Source organism: Anoplophora glabripennis, unplaced genomic scaffold (assembly GCF_000390285.2).
Source record: "Anoplophora glabripennis isolate ALB-LARVAE unplaced genomic scaffold, Agla_2.0 scaffold1185, whole genome shotgun sequence".
NCBI lineage: Eukaryota > Metazoa > Arthropoda > Insecta > Coleoptera > Cerambycidae > Anoplophora > Anoplophora glabripennis.
In genome coordinates, this window is record NW_019417281.1 from 82,756 (window position 1) to 94,779 (window position 12,024).

A 12,024-nucleotide genomic window follows, 5' to 3' on the forward strand; every position below is an offset into this window, starting at 1 on the left:
ATGCATTGTTCGTGCAAGTCATCGACTAGGAGCATTCTCCCGTGACAGCGGTTTTCGTCTAGTCGGTAGTTCACCACTGCGAACCCGCTAGACTTAACCACCGCCCCTCGGCTCGCTAGTTGAATCGTTGCTGCTTGTCCATCGTCCGGGCCAATCCAAAACTCACTACGTAGGAGGTTCACGCTTACCCCGATATCCACCAAAGCCTCGATTTTCCTTCCCGCTATCACTAGCGAGAGGCGAGGTGCCTCTGCAGCCTCGTCGAGTACGCTTTCCTCCGTCGTTGTAACGTAGCCTTGTATTACGCCGAAATCTGGGTGAACTTGCATTTTCGCCTCTGTTTCGAATTCCTGTCCCTCTTTGTTTTGTTCTTCTATCGCTGGTTCCTCAAATTTAACTTGTTTGTTGAGGGATAGCCGCTGTCGTGGCTTAGGCACGGGGCGTACTATCTCCTCGTCAGGTTGGTGGACGTCTTCTGCTGGCTCACGTGGAGGTTCTTGATATTCCACCTCCTCCACGTGATTTGCCACTTCCGTACTTATCGGGAAGAGGGACCGGGTCGTGGTTGGGCCTGAGCCGCGACCCGTCGATCGTTTCCGCTCATACCTTGCCGCCTCCCTCGTCGAGGTTGGTGGTCGCTCCTTGGCTGCGGCCTCGGGTGCTCAACCGCCTCCCTCGTCGAGATCTGTGGCGCCGGTCCCCGAGTCCGAGACGGCGTCTGATCTCTAGGTCCATTACGATTTCTCCAATCCCGTCGTTCCCTGGGATATCTTGATTCCTGTTGCCTTTCCTGGCGTCTATATTGTTCCTCTGAGCGGTGTGGCGCCGCTCGAGTACCTGTAGATTTCAAATCCACCTCGATTTGCGCCACTGTCCGCTCCAGTTCGTCGGTGGTCACAAACCGTCCGAGACGCGCGTAGGAACGCACGTCGGGGCGGAGTTGTTCCACGATAATGTTGACGCGTGCCAACTCCGGAGTTGCAGGGGCGAGTCGGTTGAACAGGCCGACCTTGGCTGCCACGAAAGCCGACACCGTCTCCCTGGCTCCCTGGCCCTCGCCGTACAACCTCCCCGTCAGGTCACACAACACTGCCACTCCGTCGTATTCCTCAATGTATTTTCCCTCGAACTGTTCGTAGGTTAAATTCATTGGTTGTTTGTTAATCCAGCGCTGTGCCGACCCCGCCATGGTTCGTCGCACCATCCTCATACGCTGCTCCGCACTAGCCCCCGTTCTGCGGAAATGAGTGTCCAACCTTTCCGGGTATATCTTTGGATCTTCGTCCTCATACCCGTGGAACTCAAATTCCGGTAACGTTGCTGTGCTTTTTGTAACAAGTCCGTTTTCTCGATCAGCGTAGCCAGGGCGGTCAACATCGCCTGGTGCACGTGATAACGGTTGTTATCCTCTTCATTGGGTCCTCGCCTTCTGGGTGCAGGTTGCGGCGGCGCCGAGAACGGGACGGCCGGGGTGTCATGCACGCCCGTGCTGTCCACGGTCTGCCACCTTGGCCTCTCTGCCCCCAAGTCCACAATTTGGTTTGGGGTCGATGCCTATCTGGACATCTGCGTCAGCCAACTATCCTCCAACATTATTTTCCAGTCCCGGTATGCTGGGGCTGGCTCCTCTTGGCCTGTCGCGGTCCCTGCTCGGGCGCCATGTCTTCGATCTGGTTGCCAATATGCTGGGACCGATTTCTCTTCTCTCTTCTCCGTAGGTTAGCCGGTCGCTAACTCCCACGTCGGTCGATAACTAAATATTATACCGCGGACTTGGTGGTATGAAACTTTTTCCCGCACACGATCCCTCGTTGGCGAATTCTTTTTAAAATTACCTATGAATTCTTTTTAACAGCTGGTTACCTATACGTAAGGTAACCGCCGTGGGGATGGCCTTTTATTTCCGAGACTGGCCGTCTCGTCGAGCTGGTGGAATACAATAACACGAGGTTATCTAGTCCACCAGGTCCTGGAGTTCAAAAATGTCTATAACTNTGGGGATGGCCTTTTATTTCCGAGACTGGCCGTCTCGTCGAGCTGGTGGAATACAATAACACGAGGTTATCTAGTCCACCAGGTCCTGGAGTTAAAAAATGTCTGTAACTTTTGTTTAAAGAGAATAGTTTTCTCTCCTGGGGCGTACAGAAGCACGTTAGCACTAGGCTAACTCTTCTGCCCGTTCTCGATTTACAAAGTATTTAACTTTTGTTTAAGGAGAGTAGTTATCTCTCCGGGGACTTGCAAAGCACGTTAACACAAGGCTAACTTTTTCGAATTCTTAATTTGAGGAATTTGTTGCGGGGGTCCACAACAAAAACCTCTGGTGCCGTACTTTAGGTAGCCCGAACACGTCGCGGATGCCTTTCCTGTGGCGGTCGAACTGCTACCGATGCGCTTTTCTAAATCGCGGTTGTCACGTACACGTTCTAAATCGTTCTCCTGGTCGCGTAGTTAATTCGCTGGGGAAGTCGCCGTGTTGACTTCTGGTCGTCCGTTAGCTTCGCTCGCATTCGAAAGACTGGACCTGGAAGCTGCGCGTCGCTTCAATTTATAGGAGTCGTGACGTAGAAAAGGGGCGGGGCTTCTGAACAAAACCCAACGGCGTCGGACCCCGATTCCACGACAGCCGAGTTTTGGCTCGGTAGCTCACTCTCAGTCGAGACTTGACACGAGAAGAATCTCTGAGTTGGTCTTCACACTTGTATTATAGTGTTTGAATCGAATAGCCTCTCATTGTCCGCTCCTTTAGTGACGAGTAGTCACTACCAATTTTTAAATAGTAGTAGTACTGAGTATCAGCGACCCTTCGGGGTATATTAAAGCTGTTCCCCTCAGCTTGTGGCACGGCCTGGTCTGCCATTCCACAAAATAGGGAAAAAAGAATTCGTTAACAAGTTCCCCTTTACTTATTAATTAAGGGGAACCCTACACCTATCGTTCCACAACGCGAGCTGAACCCGACATCCACAGAAGCAGCCGTGGCCGTGCAGAAACGCTTCCTGCACGCATCCAGCGTGTCCTGGGGATTCTTAGGGATACCCCCAGCCACGGCACCATCGCCAAACGGGTCAGAAACCACCGCGTTCGTGGACAGGGCTTATGTAATGCGTCAGTTGAATGAACAGTATGACGATATTCCACCAGATAGAGATACGCTCTGGGAACGTATACAAAATATTTGGAATTTGGAACGCTATAGACGTGAATTATATACGACGGCGACGCCTTGTTATACAGGGTGGTCGCGATGTAATGGGCAAAAATTCATGACTAGATTCCTGACGTGAAAATATTGCGATTTATACAAACTCACCTTAGTCCAAAAGTTGATACTTACAGAGAAACAGGGTGTTTAATGCAAAATATCATTTTAGTTTTTTCTTATTTATTTCATAATAAATGCTCATATCGAGATGAAATTTTGGTGTTAGGGGTTTTCTGGGGCGAGAAATCGAAATATATCCATGGTTTGCTTGTAGCTCATAGAGAGCGCCACCTGCACTAGGTCGAATGCGTTGAAAACGACAGAACTTTTTTATCTTTCAAAAATCTAATTCTCAGGTAGCAAATTCCGATTTTACAACTTCTTTTACACAAAAAAGCTATAATTTTTGATAGTCGCTATCTTGCACCGTTCTCGTAAAATTTGCCATTGAAAATTCCAATGTATTTGCATTCAATTACAAATCGGCAAAAATTTTCAAGTAGGCTTATGTTAGAATCCAATTTTGACATTTTCCACTTATCTTAGTGCCGTCAGTAATATTACAGTATTATTCGTGCCTTATTAAAAGTATTCTTTACTTTATGATCTAAATCGTAGTGCGAGATAACATGCCACGCCATAATTTATTTTCAAATGAAGAAATGCGCGATATGGTTTGCGTTTATGCGCAATCAGATTATGTTGGACGACGAGCGCTTCGTCGGTATTCAGAGTTGTATCCGAATAGAAGGCAACCAAATCGGAAACTATTTCATGAACTTTTTAATAGACTTGGAGAAACTGGTAGTTTTCGTCCTAAAAGAGACAACGCAGGGCGTACTGTTACAGTTCACCAAGAAGAAGTAGTAAGAGTGACAGGAAATCCAGAAGTTAGTAGCAGGCAGGTAGCTAGAGAAATCGGTGTTGAAAATTTTTGCCGATTTGTAATTGAATGCAAATACATTGGAATTTTCAATGGCAAATTTTACGAGAACGGTGCAAGATAGCGACTATCAAAAATTATAGCTTTTTTGTGTAAAAGAAGTTGTAAAATCGGAATTTGCTACCTGAGAATTAGATTTTTGAAAGATAAAAAAGTTCTGTCGTTTTCAACGCATTCGACCTAGTGCAGGTGGCGCTCTCTATGAGCTACAAGCAAACCATGGATATATTTCAATCTCTCGCCCCAGAAAACCCTTAACACCAAAATTTCATCTCGATATGAGCATTTATTATGAAATAAATAAGAAAAAACTAAAATAATATTTTGCATTAAACACCCTGTATCTCTGTAAGTATCAACTTTTAGACTAAGGTGAGTGTCTAAATCGCAATATTTTCACGTCAGGAATCTAGTCATGAATTTTGGCCCATTACATCGCGACCACCCTGTATCTATGCCAAACAGATTACAAGCCGTTATTGATTCGGATGGTGGTTGGACATACATATTATTAGATTGTTTTGTTTTTTCATTGTTTATAAATGATGTCAAAATAAGTAAATAAGTTCATAACATTATGAATTATTCTGTTCTTCCAAATATTTCGAAAACTACTTAAGGTGGCCATATTCCTGGCCGAGAAATAGTGAAATTTCTGGCGTTTTTAGGTACTGAAATCTTTAAAAGTAAAACGTGTAGAACAAAAGTAAGCACAAAAATAAAATCCTTGATGTTTTGTTTATTCATTGTTACCATTTAAATTTACTCAAGTAAAATAATAACTAAAAAAAAGCGTTTGTAAAACATGCGTTTGCTGTTATCCTAACCCCATATTTTAAGAATTATTTTCACGTACTTATAAATAAAAGTAAACAATTTTATATGTAGGACTAAGCAAGTAAATGTTATAAGAATATTTACATGCGGAGTTCTATATAAAAAAGTTAGTATTTTCGTAGATTTCAGTACCTAAAACTTTGATGGTTTGATCGTTTTTTGCACCTGTTTATTCGTTTTACTGCGGCGTCTTTGAAAATTACCAGATGGCATGACATAACATTCCTATTATTTGATAAGCTTCAGATTATTCAGTTATTAAATGATTGAAATTGTTTGTCTTTGCGGAAAACACTATTTAAAGAACATGGGGCCCTTAAGATATTACACTGAGCTTTGGTGTATAGTACAGTGGCAGTGTAATATCTTAAATCGTTTTCGAGATATTTAGAAAAAAACGGATTTTAAATTTCTTTCGACATCTATCTCAGAAAGGAAACATTTCCGGACCCATAATGTTATGAATTTATTTACTTATTTTCACTTCCAGAACACGTCCTTAAAATATTTCCCTTTCCTCCGAAACTGTATAAGTTAAAACCGTAGTTTACAATATTTTTTTATTTTGTTGCCTTCATGACCTACTTACCTACTTTTTGCAGAATATGACACAAATTCTTATTTCAAAATATTAATTTTCTTAGGGACAAGAAAAATAATGTGGCAAGGCAAAATAATTTCAAAACCTACTCTTCTCTTTTTATAATGCATATACTTCAGGCCTGCAATTTTTTGTTATGTCGTTAAACACGTGCCTACACAAAAAAAATATGACACGCCTCTAATTATTGACGCCTCCCAAAATTCCTATTAATAGTCCACCGGCTTGCCCGTTTAAAAGTAGTATACCTTTTAGGTTGGAAACCTTTATCTTGCGTCGAGTGTACATATATTGTAAGGTGCTCCACCCCTCACTAAAAGTTCAATATTATTGGAATGGGAATAGAAATGGAAGGAGATGGCAATAATCAGTTTTCAGGAGATATTTCAAAATTTCTTTGACGTATCGTCTAAATGATTACCTATTTATTTAACTTTTTCTTTTTTTCTGATATAAAAAGTTAGAGCTCCCCTTCAGAATGAAATAAGTATAAATGCCACAATGAAGCATCAGCATTTATTTCATATTTATATTTGTTCTAAATAGTTTTCTAAAAAAACTATTAATTACGTCGGACCTGCTAGTGCGTAATATGTATTTAAAAATGCTTCATTTCCGAGACACAGGCTGTTAAAATAACAAAAAATATATTACTATATATTATATTTTCCGAATTGACAGAGCTATTCAAATTAAATCTGGTACACAATGTACTTGGAGGGGCCGCGGTAACATGCGTCAATATTACGTCCTCTAGGCATCTAGCAGACCAGTGTGAAATTGGCTACTAAAGTTTTTTACCAAAAAATCGCAATGACACTCTATTCATGGGTTCGGAAGAACTAGAAGAGTAGTTTTCCACACCCCAATTAAAAAACATTAATATCTCAACCAACAGGAATACAAATCGCTTAGTTTTTCGCCTAAAATTCGGAATGGCCGTATATTTTAATGCAAGAACTAGGGTCGTTTTACGCACTCTTTAAAAAATATATTAATATTTCAGCTCACAAAAATATAAATCGGTTAATTTTTTACCAAAAAATCTTAATGATCGTATATTTTAATGCAGAACTGGTTTTATGGACTCGCAAGAACTAGGAGGGTAGTTTTACGCACCCCTACTAGAAAAAATATCAATATCTCAACTCGCAGAGATACAAATCGGTTAGTTTTTTATCAAAAAGTCGGAATGGCCGTATATTTTAATGTAGAACTTGTTTCATGGATTCACAAGAACTAGGAGGGTAGTTTTACACACCCCCTCTAAAAAAAGATTATCGATGTCTCTCTAACACAATGTTTATTATAATAAAAAGGTACTCTGTGTAGTACGCTCAGAATACAGGGTGTTGGGTTTCGCATTATTATTATATCACGCAAATGTGGTTAAAGTTATGTTAGGGACTCATCGAAACCGCAATGTTGAAAAGAGAAATTTCATAAAATCAAAAGTGTCTGCATATTCTCGGGAACTTGATCCTGGTTTGGACATAGAATTCTAGGAAGAAATTCGAAAAAATCGAGAAATCTCTCACCGCAGCACCGGAGATATAGCGCCTATCTCTGTTGATACTTTCAACATGGATACCTCTAAGCGTATAGATAACAAAATCACAGTAGGATCGATTAATGACTTCTAACAATCCTTGAACCTTGTAATAATATTCATGTTGTTTCTTAAGCTCTTTATTTCCGTCTAGGTATATCAATTTTATAGTTTCAAAGTAACTACATATTTCGTGCACTATAGGGACATTTTACCTCAATGATGCCGTCATTATTTATTAAATCATATGCAGACGCTGCGAGGAAGGCGTAATCTTTGTATATTACTAGTCCGCTTGGTTGAACGACATTTCCAGTTTCGTCCACGTAAGCGGCTATTGCTAATTTTTCATTATCTATACCGTATTTGACAGCCAGTAAATATTTTATGTTGTCATTTTCTTTTTGAATTTGGGTTATCACTGTAGAAATTGATTTTTCATTTGTCGTTTTGCATATCTTTCCGAAGAATGAAGCTGTTAAGCGCTTTTTTCTCTCTTCGACAAGAACGTTGTGATTTTGTTTCGCACTCTAAATTATTTCTGTCATCCTCGTCGAGCAAAAGCAGTTGGAGAAAGTTTTCACATCTTCTCGCTAGGTCATCAGTATTACAGTGGTTATCGCTAGGTGGTTCAATAGACAGACGACACCGTTTGCAGTAAAAAATGTTCTCAAAGTCGCTACCACCTCGGTCGGCTTGATGTCGCACTGATCGCACTAGACCCAGTTGACTGTGGTGTCAAGTCTACCAAATCCGCAATAAATACATTTGGCACTTCATATTTGTTTTTGTTTTTCTGAATATACATTATAAGATTTACCCAGGAAATAAGTATTTTTGGACCTCACTCTTTTCTACCACATTTCCTTAACTGTTATCTCTGAATCTACACCTGCATTATAAACAGATTTTTGTGTTTTGTCTTGATGTTTCAATTTTCAATTGTTGTTCCACATATACAGAAAGAACATGTCTTAATTTTCTCACAAATCTGCTGCACTTTAAATTTTTTTTGCTTTTTAAATTATGGCCTTCCAAAGTGCCAAAAAAAATTTCTACTGGTGCATTGCTGACGCTGTTTACATTGTGTTTTATTTTAAGGATAATCACTGACAACAACGGGCAATAAGGCATATATTTAATCAAAATAAGGTCTAGCAAAGGTCTATTAAAATAAGAATTTGTTTCTTTATTACAATTACTCGAAACCACATTTTTATTTAGTTTGTCTAGCATGTTCATGATATATATGTAGAACGGACTTAATTTGTAAATACTATTACAATTCACTACATTTTCTATTCTAATTTCTAAGTTCAATTGGTCTATTTGTTCTAGTAAGTTATTTAACAATTCGCCGTCTTTACTTAAAGATATTAAGTTGTCAAAACTTTTTTGAATACATTGGTTTTGAATGAACACAAAACTTGTGCAAGGTTTTCGAACCAGAATGATATTTTATTAAAATCATCCATTAACATGCAACACGCCATGTCTTCTTTAAAAAACTCTTTAAGTTTAATATCGTTCACGTTTTCATTGACATCTTTGGAGATCATTTTTAGAAAGTGGACACAACATAAATGTATAGCTATTATAGTTTCACAGATGTTTTCATTGCCTCTGATTATTCTCATGCAAATATACAAATAGTCTTGTATGGTTTGACTGTTGAAAGCTTTAAGAGCAGCATGTATACTAACGAAAGTCAGTAACAATGCCTCCATATATTGACCATGATTTATTTCCTTCACAGAAACTCCTAAAATCGATCAGATCTTTAGCGATATACTTCGAACTATGTTCACTGGAAATTAAGTCAAAAATATTGCAAACACGTCTTGTACGCCACTGTACAAGAAAATTCGTTTAATATTCTTCAGGGATTTTCTTACAAGATTACCCGTAGCATCGAAATGGAGAAGTGGTAATTGATTACCCACTGAAAGAAATTGGCTTATTATAATATAAAAAAGCAATCATCTCCATACTCATTATTCAATGAGTTTAACTGGAAGGTGCTTAATACACCTTATGCATCTATGAAATAAAGGTTATAATGAATTACTTATACATTATTATGTGTTATAGACTTTATGTTCCATTTGTATAATAGGGAAGATTTGTTGTATAAAGACCAGTATCCGAATTTGTATATAACAATTGTATTAACATAATTATTCGTTCTTATACTGAATATGTTTCCGTTTTTAACGTGTAAAACGCGTCTTATAATGGTTAAGTGATCGTCACCTCTCGGTGCACAATCGGTTATGATCGTAAAATTTCCGACAGTCCGCTGTGCATCGACTTACGACTATTACACGTCTAGTTCGATGAAAATAGACAGTGTAGGCACTTGTCTTGTGGAATACATGATCATATCGCGTTGTGTGAAATGGAAAATTATGTAAGTATCTAACTGTTTTATGGTTTGTAATTGTTACTGTTTTTTTTCAAATGTAAATCTTGTCTAAATCTTAAAAATTATTATTTTGTATGCCATATTAGAAACCGCTGATGTTAAGTTTTACATAAGATGGAGGAACAGAAGGTTAACGACGACAACGAAGAGCATGGGTATAAAGTTTATACCCATGCTCTTCTTTGTCATCATTAAGTATAAAGTCAATCAACCAGAGGAACTAGAATTAGATGGAAATAAGCTCAACCTTTCAGGGGATGCTTCATTCTTAAGGTGGAAAAGTTATAGTGCAAATTCTCATGTAATACAAGAAAATACGGGTGCATCGTTGCTAAGAAAATAAACTGGACATAGTTCTGGGAGCGATTTGTCATCATTTTTAATACTTAAATGTATGTTTTATATTTACATTAGAACCTTAGCTTGTAATTACAGTTATCCAATAAAATTTCTGAAAACTTGATGTCATATGTTTTTAACTCATACAACAGTTTAATACATTTAATATTATAAAACTTATAACCAGTACTCGATGTTCTAATAACGATATGGAACACTTTAATAACAGTTATTGCTATTATTTCGTAAAGGGTATAAAAACCGTTGTATACTAGTTATAAAATAATTTAATAAAGAATAAGGTTTATAGTCACTATACAACTGTGCTAGCAGTACGCGTTTTATATCCAAATACCTAAATTTTTCTTTAGAATAATATTGATTAAGTCGTATTTTCGTTTACTTAGTTAGGTTTATTGAATAAAACTTTGTTTTTTTTATATTAAGGGTACAATTTTTATTATTTTCGGTTTCTGTAACAGGTGTAAAACCCAATTTACAAAAACTTTTAAAATATATTACATTAATTTTGTAAAATATTTTTGACCATGGTCGACTTAAATACAATAAAAGAAATTGTTTTATTTGTTAAAAGGGAATTACCTTCTTGCTCTTATAATGATTTACTGACATTTAATGAACATGAGATATTTCGAAAAATATCCTTAAATTTTTCTAACAAAAAGAAGAAAATACATTACAGTACAGCAAAAAGAATAGTACAGAGCAATGTAACTTTTAAAAATATTTTTAATAAAAGAGAGCTGAACTGCAATGTTGATATTAGAGATATTGATATAAAAAGGGTTTTACAGCGATTAAATTATAATCCAAAAACCTCTTGTATAAATCGCAGAAAAGCCAGTTCAATATATGGTCAATTATGTATACATTTTAAGAAAAAGAATAATAATAATAATAGATATCACTTTTATAAATTGTGGCACAAATTTGTTACGGCATATGAAGTTTGTGATTCCGAAACTGAAGAAAATTCAGAAACGTTACTAGAAACCAACGTACACCAGCGATCACCGTCGGGGTCGGACATAAGCTTCCAAGGGGTTATAATTTCAACACCGAATCCAGAGTATTTTGAAACTGATACTAAGTGTGACGAATCTAATTTGGAAAATTCTAAATTATTCGCAGTACACATGAGTGGTGCAAAAAGTAACACTGTTGCTAATACATCAGTCCCGAGTCCAACCCATAGTACTAATGTTTTACAATCCGCTAGTGACGATAACGAACTAAATCCTGTTTTAAAAATACTGGAACCATTCATTTCGAGTGATAAAAGTGAACAGACGTCTATTAATTCTGAAATAAAAACAGGTACTACAATGTTTCTAAATTCTTCTGATGAAGAAAAAATTCCAGAAATTATTTTGAATTTATCGAATACTCTACCATCTACAAACAAGATTATGCCACCAAATTCAGAAAATATTGGACAACCGATTAAACTAAATTATAAACATAGCACTTTACTAGAAGGAACGTTTGAGATATCTATAGACATTTGGAAAATAATATATGAAAACGGCAAACTGAATACCACCTACTATCCATATGTTTTCCGGACTTATATAAGCAAATGTGTAAATAATACTTGTCAGATAGCCTTTAAATATATCAAAGAGTTAAAGTTGAGCAAACAAATCAACATCTATGCTAAATGCATACAGAGAGACTGTAAAAAACTGAAAATAGTAATCAATAACAGAACAGTTAATGTTTTTTCAAATTCAATTAATTTTTGCCACAAGAATAAATTCACTGGCTATGTGAAAGGTGTAGAAAGGTTCATTGTGAAACAGAAGTTATCGAATAAAAAACCTTTAACGTATAAAAAGGAAATTTTATTGAAATCCGATAAAAATGTCATAGACAAAACAAATAATTTGAAAAAAATTAAATCTGATCCAACATACAGGAAGATTCGATCTGAAAAGTTAGCCCAGTTCGATAGAGACAAAAATGATATATTGGACATCATAAAGATGCAAGCGGACCATGATGAATATTTTAAAGAAACTTCTTTCCCGTTCAATATAAAATTATATAGTAAAGAACAGTTGTCCGTGTTAGAGCAGGTTTCAAAAGAAGATAACATTTTCCT